Source organism: Perca fluviatilis, chromosome 24, assembly GCF_010015445.1.
Source record: "Perca fluviatilis chromosome 24, GENO_Pfluv_1.0, whole genome shotgun sequence".
Lineage (NCBI taxonomy): Eukaryota > Metazoa > Chordata > Actinopteri > Perciformes > Percidae > Perca > Perca fluviatilis.
This window is the reverse complement of record NC_053135.1, coordinates 16,153,929-16,169,804: the sequence shown is the minus strand read 5'-3', so window position 1 is coordinate 16,169,804 and position 15,876 is coordinate 16,153,929. Positions and strand designations below refer to the sequence as shown.

Sequence of the window (15,876 nt, the reverse complement as noted above, 5' to 3'; positions counted from 1 at the left end):
ATTTACGAGGGTGAGTAACATAAATTAAGCATGTTGCATATGGCGCTAGCATATAGCCTAAATTGATGTCCATAAACAATTAGATTTTCTTTATAGAGTTTAGCTAGATTGAACGACATATGACGGAAGGTATGTGTATATGTGATGACCCCACTTCTTCCTGGGGATTTGGCTAATTCCATGTTAGAGCCAGTAGTAAAAACTAAACTGTAATATAACTGAAAGAACACAAGAAACTGGATTGTTGGTGTCGGTTTCTGCATCACTGTTATGTGTTGTTCATCAAAGTTTAGTCTTCATTCTTTAATATAAGGACATAACCCCTGCTCACAAACTCACCTGTACCTGGGTCATCTGTTTGCCAATATCAATGTTCCTGCTACAGTAAATCCTACAGGAAAAGTGTACTGCTTCACAGGAGCATACAGCAGTATGCAATATTTGATACACTTTGTGTGTCAAATATTGTGCAGTTTGTTATGAATTACTCGTTGTTTTGACAAAGTAAATTAAAGCCATTTTCCAAGTGTCGGCTCTGGTATATTTAATTGTTTTATTGTTAATTTGTTTTTTTTATAAAGGTTACAGAATATGAAAAAACTATTTGCCTTGATCAGGGTTTTAGTGTGTTGCAAATATGAACATGGCTTTAATAATCTGAATCGTATTGCTCTGGAAAACTACAATGATTTAAGAAATCTCAGTGATATTTATCAGCATTTATTAAATGATTGTTTATGTGGGCAGACATTACAGGCACCTGTTCATGTAAGCAGGGAACACAATAGTTTGTTCTCTCTTTTATCACTTGGATTAAGTGATGGTGCAGAAACCGGTGAAGTCCTTGTAGATCTCTGGCACCTTGAGGACAGACAGATCCAGCAACTCTCCACTGTTGTCTTTGTATAGTGTGCTTCTATTTAAGACAAATAGATATACATAGACATCAACGCATAATATATTAGGTTTACGTAGCTTTCTTTAACATCATTACTATCTTACCTTACCTTCTCTGATTTGGTTTTGTGGACACCACAGTCATTTTCTCTCCCCGGGCCTGGTTGTGCACCCTGTGAAATTAAGCAAGATAAATAATACAACTGTATGTAACATGATTTTACAATTACATTTTTCTTTTTTTTTCAATTACATTAATATCAGACTTGCCAACGTTCTTGGTTTGTGCCACTGCTGCCTGCCCTCTGCACACAGGTGAGTACAGGGGGAACCAATAGGATTTTGAGTTGGGAGTAATGTTCTGACTTGAACAACACAGTAGTGTGGTTGCACAACACTGGTCCATGCACAAAGTGCAGCTGTGATGCAGCTCAACAGGGGTACTGAAACAAAATATTGTATTAATTAAAAAAGGAACTGCTATTTAAGGAACAAATAAGAAAGCATATCATTTCTAGATCTGTTTTTGTTATAGTGGTGAAATTTTACTTAACGTTACAACTTTTTAAACAGACGTATATTAATTCATCATTTTCAGACTAATGTTATATGAAGGAATGAAGACTAAACTCTGATGAACAACACATAACAGTGACTGACACCAACAATCCAGTTTCTTGTGTTCTTTCAGTTATATTACAGATTAGTTTTTACTACTGGCTCTAACATGAAATTAGCCAAATCCCCAGGAAGAAGTGGGGTCATCACATATGCACATACTGTCCGTCATATGTCGTTCAATCTAACTAAACTCTATAAAGAAAATCTAATTGTTTATGGGCATCAAGCTAGGCTATATGCTAGCACCACATGCTACGTGCTTAATTTATGTTACTCGTAGTTGTGGACCTAATGTGATGGTTGGGGTCGGCTGGCTGTGAGTTTTAGTTTAGTTTTCTAGTTTCCTCGTTCCTATTTTATTTTCCGCTGTCAGTTTCTCTGTCACCATTCGGTCCCCTCCTCACGGCTCCCTGCGTCACCCTGCCTCCTCTTCTGCTCCATCCTGCCTCCGCTCCTGCTTCCAGCCATAGGCGCCGATACCATGGGTGCTCCGGAGATCGAGCACCCACGGAAAATACTGAGCACCCACGTGTGCCAGGCTGCCAGTAGGCTACATTCATTTAAAATTAAACATTGCAGTTGGTGCTAAGTGGAGCGTCTGTCATAGTGTGATTGGTTATGTCGGTGGCATTGATTCTGAATCCTATCCCAGTGAATCCCTTGCCATCCTATCCCAGTGAATCATTTGCCATCCTATCCCCGTTAGTCCCTCGCCATCCTGTCCCAGTGAGGTCCCTCACCATCCTATCCCAGTCCACAAGCCCTCACTCCTGTCCTTGGCGTCCACCTCCCCACTCCTCTTTCCCTATCCCCTTCGTATTCTAATAAACCTGTTTTTGCTGAGCCTGGCGTTTGGGTACCTTCTGTCTCCCACCCAATACCTAACTTTGAATGTCCCACTTCAACAACATATCTGAGTCCAAGCAGAACGTTTGAGCACAAGCAGAGCAAATCCGAGCGCGAGCAGTGACTATTTGAGTGTGATAGCAAGGTTTTGAGGGAAATGATTACAAAATCTGAACGTAATATCAGTGAGAAATGCTCTCAAAATGAAATAATGCGCTCTTGAATAAAGATAGGAATATAACTCCATATTCAGTCGGGTGGAGAGGAGAGCAAGGTAGTGTTATTTTTAGCGGTTTCTGCCGTAATTCTAAGCCAAGGAAGTGTGTCTGTCCGTCGGGTGGAGAGGACGACGAGGTTGTTGTGTTTGTTTTAGCGGTTCCTAACGTAATTCTAAGCCGAAAAAGTGTGTCTGTCAGTTGGGTACAGAGCTGCGCGGGAACACAGGCTTTTATGACTGTCAATCTAGCCAGTATCTAACGTTAGCTACTCCGCTGTGCTGTGAAGTAATGTCTGGCTATATGAGACAAGCATCTAGCAACACTGTTGTGGATGCTGCGGGCTCAGCCTGGCAACGTCCGTGAACTTCGAGTCTGGGGAGGAGGGGGTGGGGGAGACGACTCTCTCCAGTATTTAGAATTTGTACTGCAGTACCTATTTTAAACATTAGCTGTCAGTATTACATATTGCACTTTCAATATCCTCATGTTACATATAACGTTTGGGCTCTGGGAAATCAGAAATTAAGTTTGTTGTCAATAAAGAGGTCACTGTATGTAAATGCTGGTAACAACAAAGCACTGAGGTAATCAACTGATAATCAGGCACTGCTGGGATTTGAACCCAGGATCTCCTGTTTACGAGACAGGTGCTTTAACCACTAAGCTACAGCGCCTCTTACATTTAAAAGAAACGGTTCTCTCGTTTTGTTGGGGCTGAACGTGGCCCAGGTGTACATCAGGACCCTGTAACATACCCACCACGTTGGTAGTGATGGCACGGTGGATATGACACATGCCTTTGGTAAGAGAGACCTGGGTTCAATTCCCACTGTGATACATCAACCAATGTGTCCCTGAGCAAGACACTTAAAGTGATGGTTCGGAGTAATTCACCTAGGGTCCTTTGCACCATGACCTTGAGCCAAACACCCCCCCAGAAGCTTTTTTCACCTGGGTCGAACATTGGGAGAGTTAGCTAGAGTAGCGTTATCAGCTGAATAGCTTAGCACAGGGGCTAATGGACCCACGTTTGTACACCAGAAGTTTATGTAAATAACACTTGCCTGCTGGCTTCTGCTCTCTGCTGTTGTTGTTGCTGCTGTAAGACGAGTGCGGGCCAGCTACACAACTACAATACAACACTGAAAGAGATGCAACAAAAATATTTTTTAATTTAACTTTTTTTTTAAGTAAGTGCTGTAGTATAACTAGCAGGAGACAAGTAATAATTGAGGTAAGTTTGGAGACATTACCTTATTTAATCATTGAATTAATAAATATTTTTGTTGTAACTCTTTTCGGTGTAGTAATTTGTAGACGGCCCTAAGCACTCGTCTAACTGCAGGTAGCAGCAGCAGCAACAGAGAGCTGAAGAGAGCAGGCAAGTGTTCATAAACTTCTGGTGTACTTACAAACTTTCCAATCCATCATTTTATGAGAGCATAACCTATTTGTACTACTTGTAGACGTTTGGTATCATTTCGGGCATTATTAGTGGGGTAATTTACAAGATACAAACGTGGGTCCATTAGCCCCTGCGCTAAGCTATTCAGCTGATAACGCTACTCTAGCTAACTCTCCCAATGTTCGACCCAGGTGAAAAAAGCTTCTGGGGGGGTGTTTGGCTCGAGGTCATGGTGCAAAGGACCCTAGGGTGAATCACTCCGAACCATCACTTTAACCCCTAGCTGCTCCAGAGGCATGCAACCTCTGACATATATAGTAATTGTAAGTTGCTTTGGATAAAAATGTCAGCTAAATGACATGTGACGTCACTGTTGGGTGTGGTTTAAGGTGCACGTGATGCTGACTGTGTCAGAGGTGAAATGAACTTTAACGGCCAAGGCATTTGAGGGGCAGAGTGCCTGATATGAGCTTCTTCCAAGCTCTTCCTTAGAGTGGAGAGGTAATAATCAATTGTCAAATAAAACTTTTTGTTTTTTATCAAAACAGCAGATTAGGCCAAATTAACAGAAATGGCTGATGGATAAACTAGGTGTATATTGTAGCTTAAACTTACATTGCTCGGGCGCCCGGAGGGCCGCCATTGGTAGAGCAGGCGCCCATATATAGAGGTTTACTCCTCGACGCAGCGGGTCCGGGTTTGTCTCCGACCAGGGGCCTGTTTCACAAAACCAAGATAAGGGATTAAGCCGGGATTTCCCAGTTATCCTGGATGAATTAAGCCTCGATTCGGTTTCACGAAAGCGGAGGCACATAAATCACCATGGAGATTTATTCTGTACAGCTAGCCTGCTCCTGACCAGGCTAACAGCCAGGATTTATTTAATCCTGGAGCCTTTTCTGATCACCCAGCAGTGGTTTTACCCAATTGTCATTATCAGCCTGGATTAAAATACAACAGGTGCATTTTGCTGTTTATTTTAAGTACAGTTATTATTTCAAGTTGTGACCATTATTTTTTTATTTATAATTATTCATGTGACAGTCATTGTTACTGTTATATTGCTGTATGAAGACTGATGTTCATATTGTTGTTAGAAGTTTGATGAATATATTATGGCAGTTGTTGAGATAATTAGAAAAGGCTGATAACATTTCAAATGTGTTTTAAATGAAGTCTGTTACTAAGAGCAATACATACAATGCTGTACATTTCTATAGTTGACCAATGCACCTTGAATTATTTTAGTTGATTAATTTTTTTTTTATTCTTTAACAATGAGGATCATGTTTGTTCCACTTCCATGTGCATTGTATTTGGCATTTTTAGCACACAATTTATGTTGTCCAGTAAACTGGGACTATAATTTGGGAGGATTGTACAATTTAAGAGCATATCCTAATTGTACAATCCTCCCAAATGATAGTCTTAGTACACTGGACCAGTAACTATCTAGTGATGTAGGCTACTGTACATTCATGGAACAACAGGGAGAGGACACCTCAATGGTTTTTGACCTTATATTTGGGGGGAAATAACTGATGAATATCACTCTGTTCCATTCATGTAAGTGTGCATGGAATTTATCACTTAATTATCTTCATAGTTTCTAGATTTTAGAGTCCAATTTCTTCAGTGTCTTTATTTTCTATGTCCATATATACAGGGAGCAAGGCATATAATATGTAGAGAAGGAAACTCTGCCTCTATAAAAAATAAAAAAAATGAAACGTGAGAAAAAGCGTGGCAGATAATAGCGGACCAACTGAATGATAGTCTAAAAATATACATTTATGAACTACTGCTCTTAACTGAAACCATTCAATGAGTCACTGTCATTTGCAAAAACGAACAATTGTACACTTTGCATTAAAAGCGAGCAGTGGAAGTTAATATGACTTAGGAAACTTATATTTTAGCCCATGAGAGAGAGGGAGGAACAGAGTGAAAGAGATATTTACGCATCATATTCTAGCGTTGTAGAAAATTGATCATTGTAAATTTTATCTATATAGATAAAATTTACAATGATCATTGTAAATTTCCTGAGTAACATTATCTTCTGCTTACTTTTAAGGCAAAGAGTACAACTGTTAATTTGTGAAAATGATTAGTAGCCTAATCCTTGAATGGAATGATTATGACAGCTTCAATTCAGAGCCGTGGTCAGTTAATGTATATATTTAGGCTACAATTACGCATTAAGTCGGTCCGTGAACATCTGCCACGCTTTCTCTCGCTGTTTCATTACAGTGGCCGTGTTTCTTTTCTTTTTATACAAATAATGTGTTTCACGTCGTCATACTTCCTCAAGAAGCTGCTGCTCACTCTGTATAAAGTATGTACAACGCGTATTCTCCATGTTGGCATCAGTAAATCTGTGATCGACCTCGCGGTCTTTTGAGGAAAGCCGTGGACGCGCATCTATCTGAATTACTTCAGCCTGACTCAACCTAGTCGCTCCTCCTCAGCCTGGCTTGGCCTTCGTGAAACGCACCAAGCCAGGATGCACAGATTAGACTAGGTCAAGCCTCGCTTTATCAGTTATCCTGGATTTATATATTCTGCTTTTGTGAAACAGGCCCCTGGGGTCCTTTGCTGCATGTCAGTCCCCCCCTCTCTCTACCCTTTCATTTCTTCAGCTGTCCTGTCAATAAAGGCCTAAAAATGCCCCAAAAAACTCTTTAATTGTGTTTTTATGTACCATCTTAAGTATGTGGTAATGTAGTGTTTCTGTGTAAATGTAATATGCCACGGAATACAGTCTGCCTTTTCAGTCCTTTTTTGTTTGCTACCAGGGTAGCATGGGGGTTGGGTACACATGCAGATGAAATGCAAACAGAGGCAATCTCTGCAACAACAAGGTGCTGCTGGGATTTGAACCCAGGATCTCCTGTTTACTAGACAGGCACTTTAACCAACTAAGCCACAGCACCTCCTTGACCAGAACGTGTGGATTTATTGGGACTTAGCTTAGATTAGAAGTCGAAACATACCCTTCTCATCTCCGTGCATGTTGTAACTCTGTCTGACGCCCCCAGCGCTAGCTTAGCCTATCACAGATCCTGGAGGTAACCGGTTCCAACTAGCCTACTGCTCCGAATAAGTGACAAAATAACGCCAACATGTTCCGGTTTACATGTTGTGATTTGTAAAGTCACAGGGTGTACAAATAACAAGGTTACTATGCTTTTACTATCTAGTAATTGTTGACTCTATTACTCTGAGCGAACTTCGGGCGAACTAGGTGCTGCTAGCAAATCACTCCGCCCAAGTAGCAGAAGTACACTGTAAAAAAAGTCTGTGGAATTAACAATGAAATGCTGTAAAATCACAACATTAAGAAACTGTAAATAGAAAAACAGTGAAGCAGTGTTTAAGTTACAGTAATATTTTGCTAAATACTAAACCAAACAAAACCGTTAATTATGAAGTAAGAATATGTGAAAAGAACCACATTTATTTGTACAATTTACATATTACTGTAGTTTAAACACAAATAAACTGTAATATGACAAGCAATACAATGCAGTAAAAATTACAACATGAGTGTGTTTAAATTATGTTTTTGTCATATAGATTTTTTTTATGTACAGAAAAACACTGATACATTTGACAAATTTATGTCTTATAATTTACATATAACAATATATACAAATACAGTGAATGCATTGCCTATGAAATATTTCTCAAAGGTTTCTCAAAAGAACTCAGGAATAAACTATAATAGCCAATTAGGGGGACCAGAAGTCCTGAAACCAGCAGCGCATCTGTCTGTGCCTCTCCAGGACCTTCCTCAACCTTGCAGTCTCTTTCACCCAGAAGCTCAACCTCAACCTCTTCCAACAGCTGCCAAAGCCCTGATATAGACTGGGTGGGCACCTTTATGATCCCGTGGGAGAAGTTCCCAGAGGAATTGATGCAGTCATTGGAGAGAGGAAAACGACCAAGTCCACGAATGAGAAGGGAGATGGTCTGGATTGTGGTTTGTGAGATGTTGCAGAAAAATTCTTGCATTAGTAAAAGAAACTCCACTGACGTTGCCAAAAAGATGGTGGCAACATATCCACAATCTCTGCAGGATGTTATAGAGGGAGATGTGATTGGGCCCGGCTATCATTCTTTAGTCAAGCAATTGCAAAATAGGATTGAGAATGTGAAGCGATGTACAACCCCAAAAATAAGAAAACGAAAGCATCGCTCTGATGAGTCTGACACAGAAGAAGTCCCTCCAGAGCAAAGAGCAACAATCCAGGACACCTATGGGTGCATTAAGTGGGATTTGAAATTTCTGCCCCGTGGAGAGACCCTCGAGAGCCAGCAGGAGACGACTGAAAAACTGAAGAGGATGTCTCAGCAAAGTGATGCAAATCCAGAGGAGGTCAAACGTCTGATGAAGATGACTTTCTACACACAGCGTAAACAAGTCAACCAGGGAAAGAATATAAAATACCTCCTTCAAGAGTGGCCCTTTTGGTTCGATGAACTTGGCATGGCAGTCCACTTTAAGGAACTCACCGGAGTTGAGCTTAAAGAAACCTTCACACAGAATGTGGATCTTAAGGGGAAACGGCTCCTGAACTACATGAATACTGTTTGTATGAACAAAAACAAAAAGTTCCTACAGGCTGTAACAAAGTTTAAAGTGATGAGGGGAGAGCTGATTGGGTGCTCTGAAGACGTCAAAGAGATGGTGCTGCTTCTGCTGTCTTACTTTGATGAGAAGGAAGACGTGATGTTCTGCTATGTGGACACATGCCTGGCAGGAGAAGTACAGATGGACCAAGTTCACTTGACTCCAACTATTGTTGTTTGTGGTAAGTAAAAAATGAATTGCTTGCTTTCATTCTTCCCTTTCTTTCAGTCTTTTTTGAAACATTCATGTTGTAAAGTGCTTTTTTTGTTTAAGTTATTGTTGAATTGGGAATATATGAGTGATTTTACCTACAGTAGCACACCCAAAAATTTGAGATGTAGACAGGAGTACCAGCACTGAAACTAAGCAATGCAGTGTTGTGGACGGGTGCAACAACAAAATGTATTATAGCCCTGTATCGTGTGTACACTATATTTAGAAAATATTCATAGCTTTACCTCATTGTCAGATAGTGTTTAATCTTTCCAAAGCCAATTTAACCAGATATGCATGCTTCTGTTTCCTGTTAGAAAGGACTGTGACAGCGAGGTAAAGTGGTGTAAATATTCAAATAGCGAAAACACAAAAACTGATAAAACGGATTTTTAATTTTTTGCTTTCCCCGTCCACCGCAGTACATTGCTTAACTTGTATGCTGGTACGCCTGTACGGTTTATATTTCTTTCCCCTAAGCCTGTACATTAAGTAATTTTTGTTCTGATGGCAAGCAGTCTCACTTAGCTTGGAAATTAAAAAAAAAAGTATATGCTTGTTTTGTGAAATGTTTAAGAAGACAAATCTTGTTTTTTTTCTTTCTAGGACGATCCTGCTATTCTTCGAAACAGTTTATGCTGAGTGTGGATCGAAACATTGTGCACAACAACATCCCCTCCTTCATTTCTGCCCTGTGCCTGATGTTTGGGAGCTATTATTGCTTCAACATCCATTATCCATCAGAGCTGGTTTCAACCCTGGAGTTTCTGCAGAGGTGGGTCTTTTTGGATTGGCTTTATCCAACATTATAGCCTGAATTAAAAAAAGTGATTTAAGTAATTGATTCATTAATTAAACTATTTTTTTTCTTCTATTTCCCAAGGTGTTTTTTCTGCATCAACCCAGAAAAGGGCACTAAAGTGGAAAAGACACAGACATCCCGTCTTCACGTAAACCCGAGAGTCCTTACCTTGATTCAGGAACTCGCCGATCATGAGTGGCGTGACGCCTGAATATGGACTAAACTAAGAGACTTGTGGCATGTGAGGTTGCACGTCATTCACAATTTCGGCTCATTTACCCAGTTCTATATGTTTTGAGGGGCAAGTCAAAGTTTCACACAAAATTGTTTGTATGCAATTGTTAGTTTTATTGCTCTTGTATTTCCTCTAACATCACATCTTCACTTGAGTCCTTAACTTGATTCAGGAACTTTCTGATGTGGTGCGATGTTTGAACATGGACTAAATACAGTAAGACTTGTGGCATGTGATGATGTGCATCACCCACTATTTAAAACTTTGTTTCAGCTCGTTATCTGCCCAGCTCTTCACGCTTTAGAAATTGAAGGTGTTTGTATGCAATTGTTACACTGCAATAGTTTCATTGCGGTTTTATTTCCCCATGCCTTTTATATATTCATAAAATAGGAGTAAAGTCCATCTTTACTCTTTTAGTTCTAGTAAGATGGTCACTAATCTGTTGCAAGGTCTCTATTCTGTTTATAAATTACATACTGTATTACAAATATGTATGTTGACAAATTAAGGTTTTTGATATTTCCTCTGAGGCCAATAAATTATTGGAAAGGCAAGTTATTGTATTTCTTTAATATTTCAATTGGTAAGGTATATCTTTGTTTTTAAAACAGTGTTTTATGTTTAATCTGTGTACATGTTCCATTTCTGATAAGTGTCAAACGTCTATAAGAAGGCAGTGCCGATTTAATGAATCCTCTCAGATAAAGTATTCATTCTACCTGTAATGGAGTCATAGAACATGATTTTATGCCTTTTTAGTAATAATAGAAAGAAAATTCAATTACAGTTGTTAGATGTTGCTTTCACACAAAAACACTACATTATTCAAAAAATGTTGGGTAACATTTAAGAAAATTCAGTCAAATGCATTGATTTTTACGGAACAAACCTGGCAGCTGTGGTTGCCAGGATAATTTTGTAAAAAAAACGCAATACAGTTGTAAATAACTTCACAGAACTTGTACATTTTACAGCTAAAGAATTACAGCTAAATTTAATGGGATTTAATGATAAATTAAGCTGCAACTGCATGTAAATCCTACTGAATTTTTTTTTCAGTAGCAGCATGATTGTGCTAATTCAGCAGAAAAGAGCTGTTTGATTTTTTTTTTGTAAATAATGGTTTTAAACTGTAAAATGTACAAGTTGTTCTGTAAACATATTTACATTTCTACTGTATTTTTTACACAATTATTCTGGCAACCACAGCTGCCAGTTGTTTTCCGTAAAAACAATGGGATTTTTTTTACAGTGCAGTGCTTCGCCTTTCTGAGAATATAGTTCCCAGTTTGTATATGGTTAGAAGACGGCTGGATCTCATATGACCTTGTTATTTGTACAACCTGTGAAGCTAAAGTCCCAATAAGTCGGCGTGTTCCTTAAGGACTTCTGTAATGTTAAGTCTTAATTTCTCTTTTACCTTGTATGGGCTGTATAATATACAATATACTGACTGATTGATGAATTCTTCCATTTACTATAACTGATATTTTGCTGAGGTTTGCACTGTTAAAGTCCCCGAGAACAATGAGCACGGAGCCTGGATGTTAGAATATGACATCATTCTCAAAAACCTCCTCTGAATTACTAGTAGGTAAGAAATAAAGGCTATGTAGCAATGCTCCTTTCTTTACTTACTTAAATAAACCTAAATCTCATTTAAGCCTACTGTTCATCATACTGATGTAGCTTTAACTTTCTTAGCAAACTTGACAATACCAACACACGTTAATACGTTTATGATGCATTTTCACTGAGTGAGGAGTTGAAGAAGCAGCCTCAACTTGGAGGAACTGCAACGGAAGAGCAATAATTCATATTTCTCCACAAACTTGATGAGAGGCATATTTAATAGGGGTGTGCATTGGCACTGCCCTCACAATTCGATTCGATTACGATTCACCAGGTAACGATTCAATTCAATTTGATTCTACGATGCATTGCAATGCATCAACATTCTCCAGCACACAAGGCAAATTTTTCATCAGTCATGAGCAGGTCTCAACATATATAAAAAAATCCCTACTGGTCCCCGGGGCCAGTAGATCAGAGTTTTGCTGGCCCCTTCTACATTTTTACTGGCCCTGAAAGAAATATCATAGGTGTGATTGGCAAAGGACAAAAAAGCAGGAAAATATACGCTGCACCTACCATGAAGCTTCAGAAAATGGTTATAACCCACCCAGCTAGCCACTGCCACTGGATGTTGTGCCATAAGCAGTAAAGCTAAACCAGGGGTCATAAACTACATTTATCCAAGGGCCAGAATTATTTTAAGCAAACACTCCAGGGGCCGGACTTTCAAATAAAGAAAATAAAATTATATCTAATACGCATCTTCTTGTTTGATATTTTCACTTTCTTACTAAATTAATGCTATATTTTTTACATGTATTAGTGTAAGCAAACCACTAAAAACATGGAAAATCCATAATGATAACTAGATAGGCTACTTAACTAGAAAATGATCTCAGATTAGGGGGCAGTTCACTGAGGAGTGATGGTTAAAGTCTTGATTACTGAAACGTAATCAGTGTCCTGATTGGTGGAAAATGCTTACAGAAAGAAAGTCCTGTTGTCAGGTAAACATCTCACTGTCAAGAGCCTGAAGTGAAAAGTTGTGGAAAACAGCAGCTGTAATGATGAATGGACTGATAAGCAGGCTAGCATTCCTCCTGTATGCCTCATTTGAAATAAGACAATGTTGTTGCTAAATAATACAACCGGCAACATCATCAAGAATAAAGAACGCGGCGTCATTCACGTGCATATTAAGTAGCTACATGTATTTGTTTTGGTCTTAAAATACATCCATAGGTTTACCGCTCCAGCGGAGAGGATGGTTCGTTTAGACAGCAGCTACGTTTACAAGTTTGTCCAAAGTTCAAGATTGGTTGCGAATTAAGATAAACACTTAGACTACAAACTGACATCTTTCATTTTAGCTTGTTTGTAAAGTCGCTATTTGCAGAGTAGAGCTGTGTTTGCACAGCGCGGTGGACGAGAGTGGACAGCCAGACAGAGCAGACTGAAATATCGCTTTCTGCCTGTACAACAGGTAGGTGGGTATTGATAAGTATTGACTCTGTAATCATTGAGGGTTTATTGTAGGCTACTTACAGTAGGCTAACGAGTGTAGCGTTAGTTCATCTGCGCCATCGGCGGTAAATAATCCCCAGTAACGTTTTCAGTCAGTTAGCTACATGTGCTGCGTGAAACGCACACACCTCAGCCCTGCTGTGTGTGCGCGCGCAGCGCGAGCATCGCTGTTCAAAATCCAAAATGCAACGCTTGTATCCAAATTAATTGGTTATAAATTACCTGAGGTGAAATGTTAACATTCACACGCTTCGTGCCGCTCTGTATGACGTGTGCTGATGCAGCAGACAGAGCCACAGTGACTGGCCAGAAACTTCACAACTTTATTGTCCACTCAAGGCCAGAAAATAAACAGTGACATAATCGATTATGGCACTTTGCCGCATCGATGCTGAATCGTGCATGCCCCGCATTGCAATGCATTGCCGAATCGATTATTGTTGACACCACTAATACTTAATTATCTTTTTGGAGTAAATGGGAATTCATATTTTGGAGTAACCTCTTTCTTGCCATAGTTGGGGAATTGAGGAGAGGGTTAAATAAAAAACGTTAGAGAGGGTCATTATTGTTAGCAGTGGAGCCGACTGACACATTGTGTGTGGCCTAAGAAGTTACTACATTAAAGTTTTATAAAAGCTTATCTTCACCTCCTGTAGTTTTATGTACAGCGGAGCAACAGGACAGGAGTGAACGAGAGCTAATGGACCATAATTAGCTGAAGTGATACCATGAAGTACGCGGTTACAGATATAGCTCCTGTCGGTAACATGCTAACACGATTAGCATTACAAGGTCTAGAAACTCCATAAAATCCATAAATTTACGGAGGCTGTGGGGGGATTTCAGAAAGGACACCGCAGCACACCGACACAGTGCTCCCTTCAGATCGAAGCTGCAGGTAAGAGACAGAGAAATGTGTTCATGTCACAGACTTTCCCTCTCTTCCCTCGCGGGCGCACACCTTGAAAGCTGCCACGAAGTCCCGGCAGTCTTTTTCCATGGTGGGTCACCAGAACCGTTGGCGGAGCAGGAACAGGGTTCTGGCCATTCCTGGGTGGCAGCTGAATTTGGAGGCGTGCACCACTGGAGGACCCGGGAGCGAACACTCGGAGGGACGTAGAGGCGGTTGGGAGGAACGCTCTTTCTCCGTGTGTCCTGTGTTGTTGCCGTGGTGATTCCCTCCCTCTCTCCCGGCTCCTGATTGGTGCCAAGCTGGTTCACCTGCTCCCAGCTGCACACCTGCAACCCATCCACTTATCAACGCTGCACCGTAGCAACCACTCCCTGCTGGCCACATCCTTGGCCGTTTCTCAATCTCAAGAATTCTAAGAACGGACTTGTGTTCTTGGGGAGAACAACCTTGCTAAATGTTGTTGATAGAATGGACCCGCAAGTTCACAAGCAAAGAAAACGCTGTTAACAGTTTGAGACGATGCGTTCTTCCTGTTATTGTGCAACACCCCCCCAGCACAGAGGCCAGCCTGCAGTGCTCCAAAATAACAGCTAGAAATAAAAACCACAACAATATAACAAATTTATATTTAAACAAGCTCCGGACAAGAAACACTCATTTTATTGTTAATGTTTTAGCTCAAACACCCATTACTTATTCAAAAGAGTGGAACGCAATCCCTACTATTATTAGTGTATTAGTTTTAGTCCGTTATAAATAAGTAAAAAAAAGTTAGGGCACTGTATATAGGGACAACAGATAGAAATTAGCAATACAAATTAGAAACGTAGAAACTCCCAATTTAAAAAAAATCTGAAAACAAATACACCAAAAAAAGTACAAACTAAATACTAAATCTAATGTATATAGTCTATATAGATAGAAGATAAACAGGTATCTCTCTCCCCCGCTTTTGCCTGCTGTCTGTGTGTGTGTGACTGTTGGCCAGCGAGGTAGGCTGCAGGTGATTGTGGAGTTTAACTCTTGTGTTGACTTTGGGTCACATAGACCCGTTTAAAATTTTTGTTTTGTATCAGAAAAAATGGGACGTAGAAATAAGTGCTGAAAATGTGCAGAAGAAAAATTTAACAATTTAGAAAGTTTTTTTCAAGGACGGCTGTCGCATCGCTTTATGGAGCTTCTCAACTCCGAAAACTTTGGAGCCAATTGTCAATACGGCATCGATTTTCGTAAGACTGCCTATATTCTAAATCTACAGTTAAAAATTTGAATTGTCCCGTTGTTGGTCCGCCTATGTACCAGAAACCCGACCCTCGTTGAGTGCTGAAATGAATGTTGGGATACGGGTGCTGCCGTGCAGTTCATAAAAGTTACCAACCAATGCATCCTCGGTAAAATGGGCGTCGAGAACATTTCCGAGAATTTTAACAGTTTTGTTCTCCCCACGCAGGTTTGAACCCTGCTGACAGCGATATGTAACGTCAACAATATCATACATGCAGAGCTTGAAATAACAATGATTGTAATTTTTTATTCATAGAGCATTTTTCTAAATACACGCTACAAAGCACTTTACAAAACAGTAAAATAACACAACATGACAGAGCAGTCATAAAAACATCAGGATTAAAAAAAATATATATATAATATATCTAAAGACTATTAGGGGCTTTAAACCCTGTACAATGTAAGGAAGTGTAGTAAAACATTTTAAAAGAAAAAAGAAAAGTTCAAATACATTTAGTCTTAATGGACTCATGCTTGATTAAAATCAAACATTTTAATAAGTTGGCTGTAAAAGTTTTAAACTTGGTCAAGTTTTTGACTGTTCAGATGAGATCTTGAGTGTACCATTTCAAAGACTCTTTCAATTATTTCATTATCAATTACTATGTATACATCTGTATGTATAGTACAATATCATATTGGTTTTGTGCCATACCCCTCAGACCACCATTCCCCAAAAATATAACCACACTGGTGCG

General features: G+C 39.7%; 2 non-coding genes across 2 annotated transcripts; both read right to left on the bottom strand.

Moving 5' to 3' along the window:
• Window positions 1-3,183: 3,183 nt before the first annotated feature.
• Window positions 3,184-3,256, bottom strand: trnat-cgu. The gene has a single exon. It is a non-coding gene; the product is annotated as a tRNA-Thr (tRNA).
• Window positions 3,257-6,849: 3,593 nt separating this feature from the next.
• trnat-agu lies at window positions 6,850-6,923 on the bottom strand. Its single transcript has one exon. It is a non-coding gene; the product is annotated as a tRNA-Thr (tRNA).
• Window positions 6,924-15,876: the final 8,953 nt, after the last annotated feature.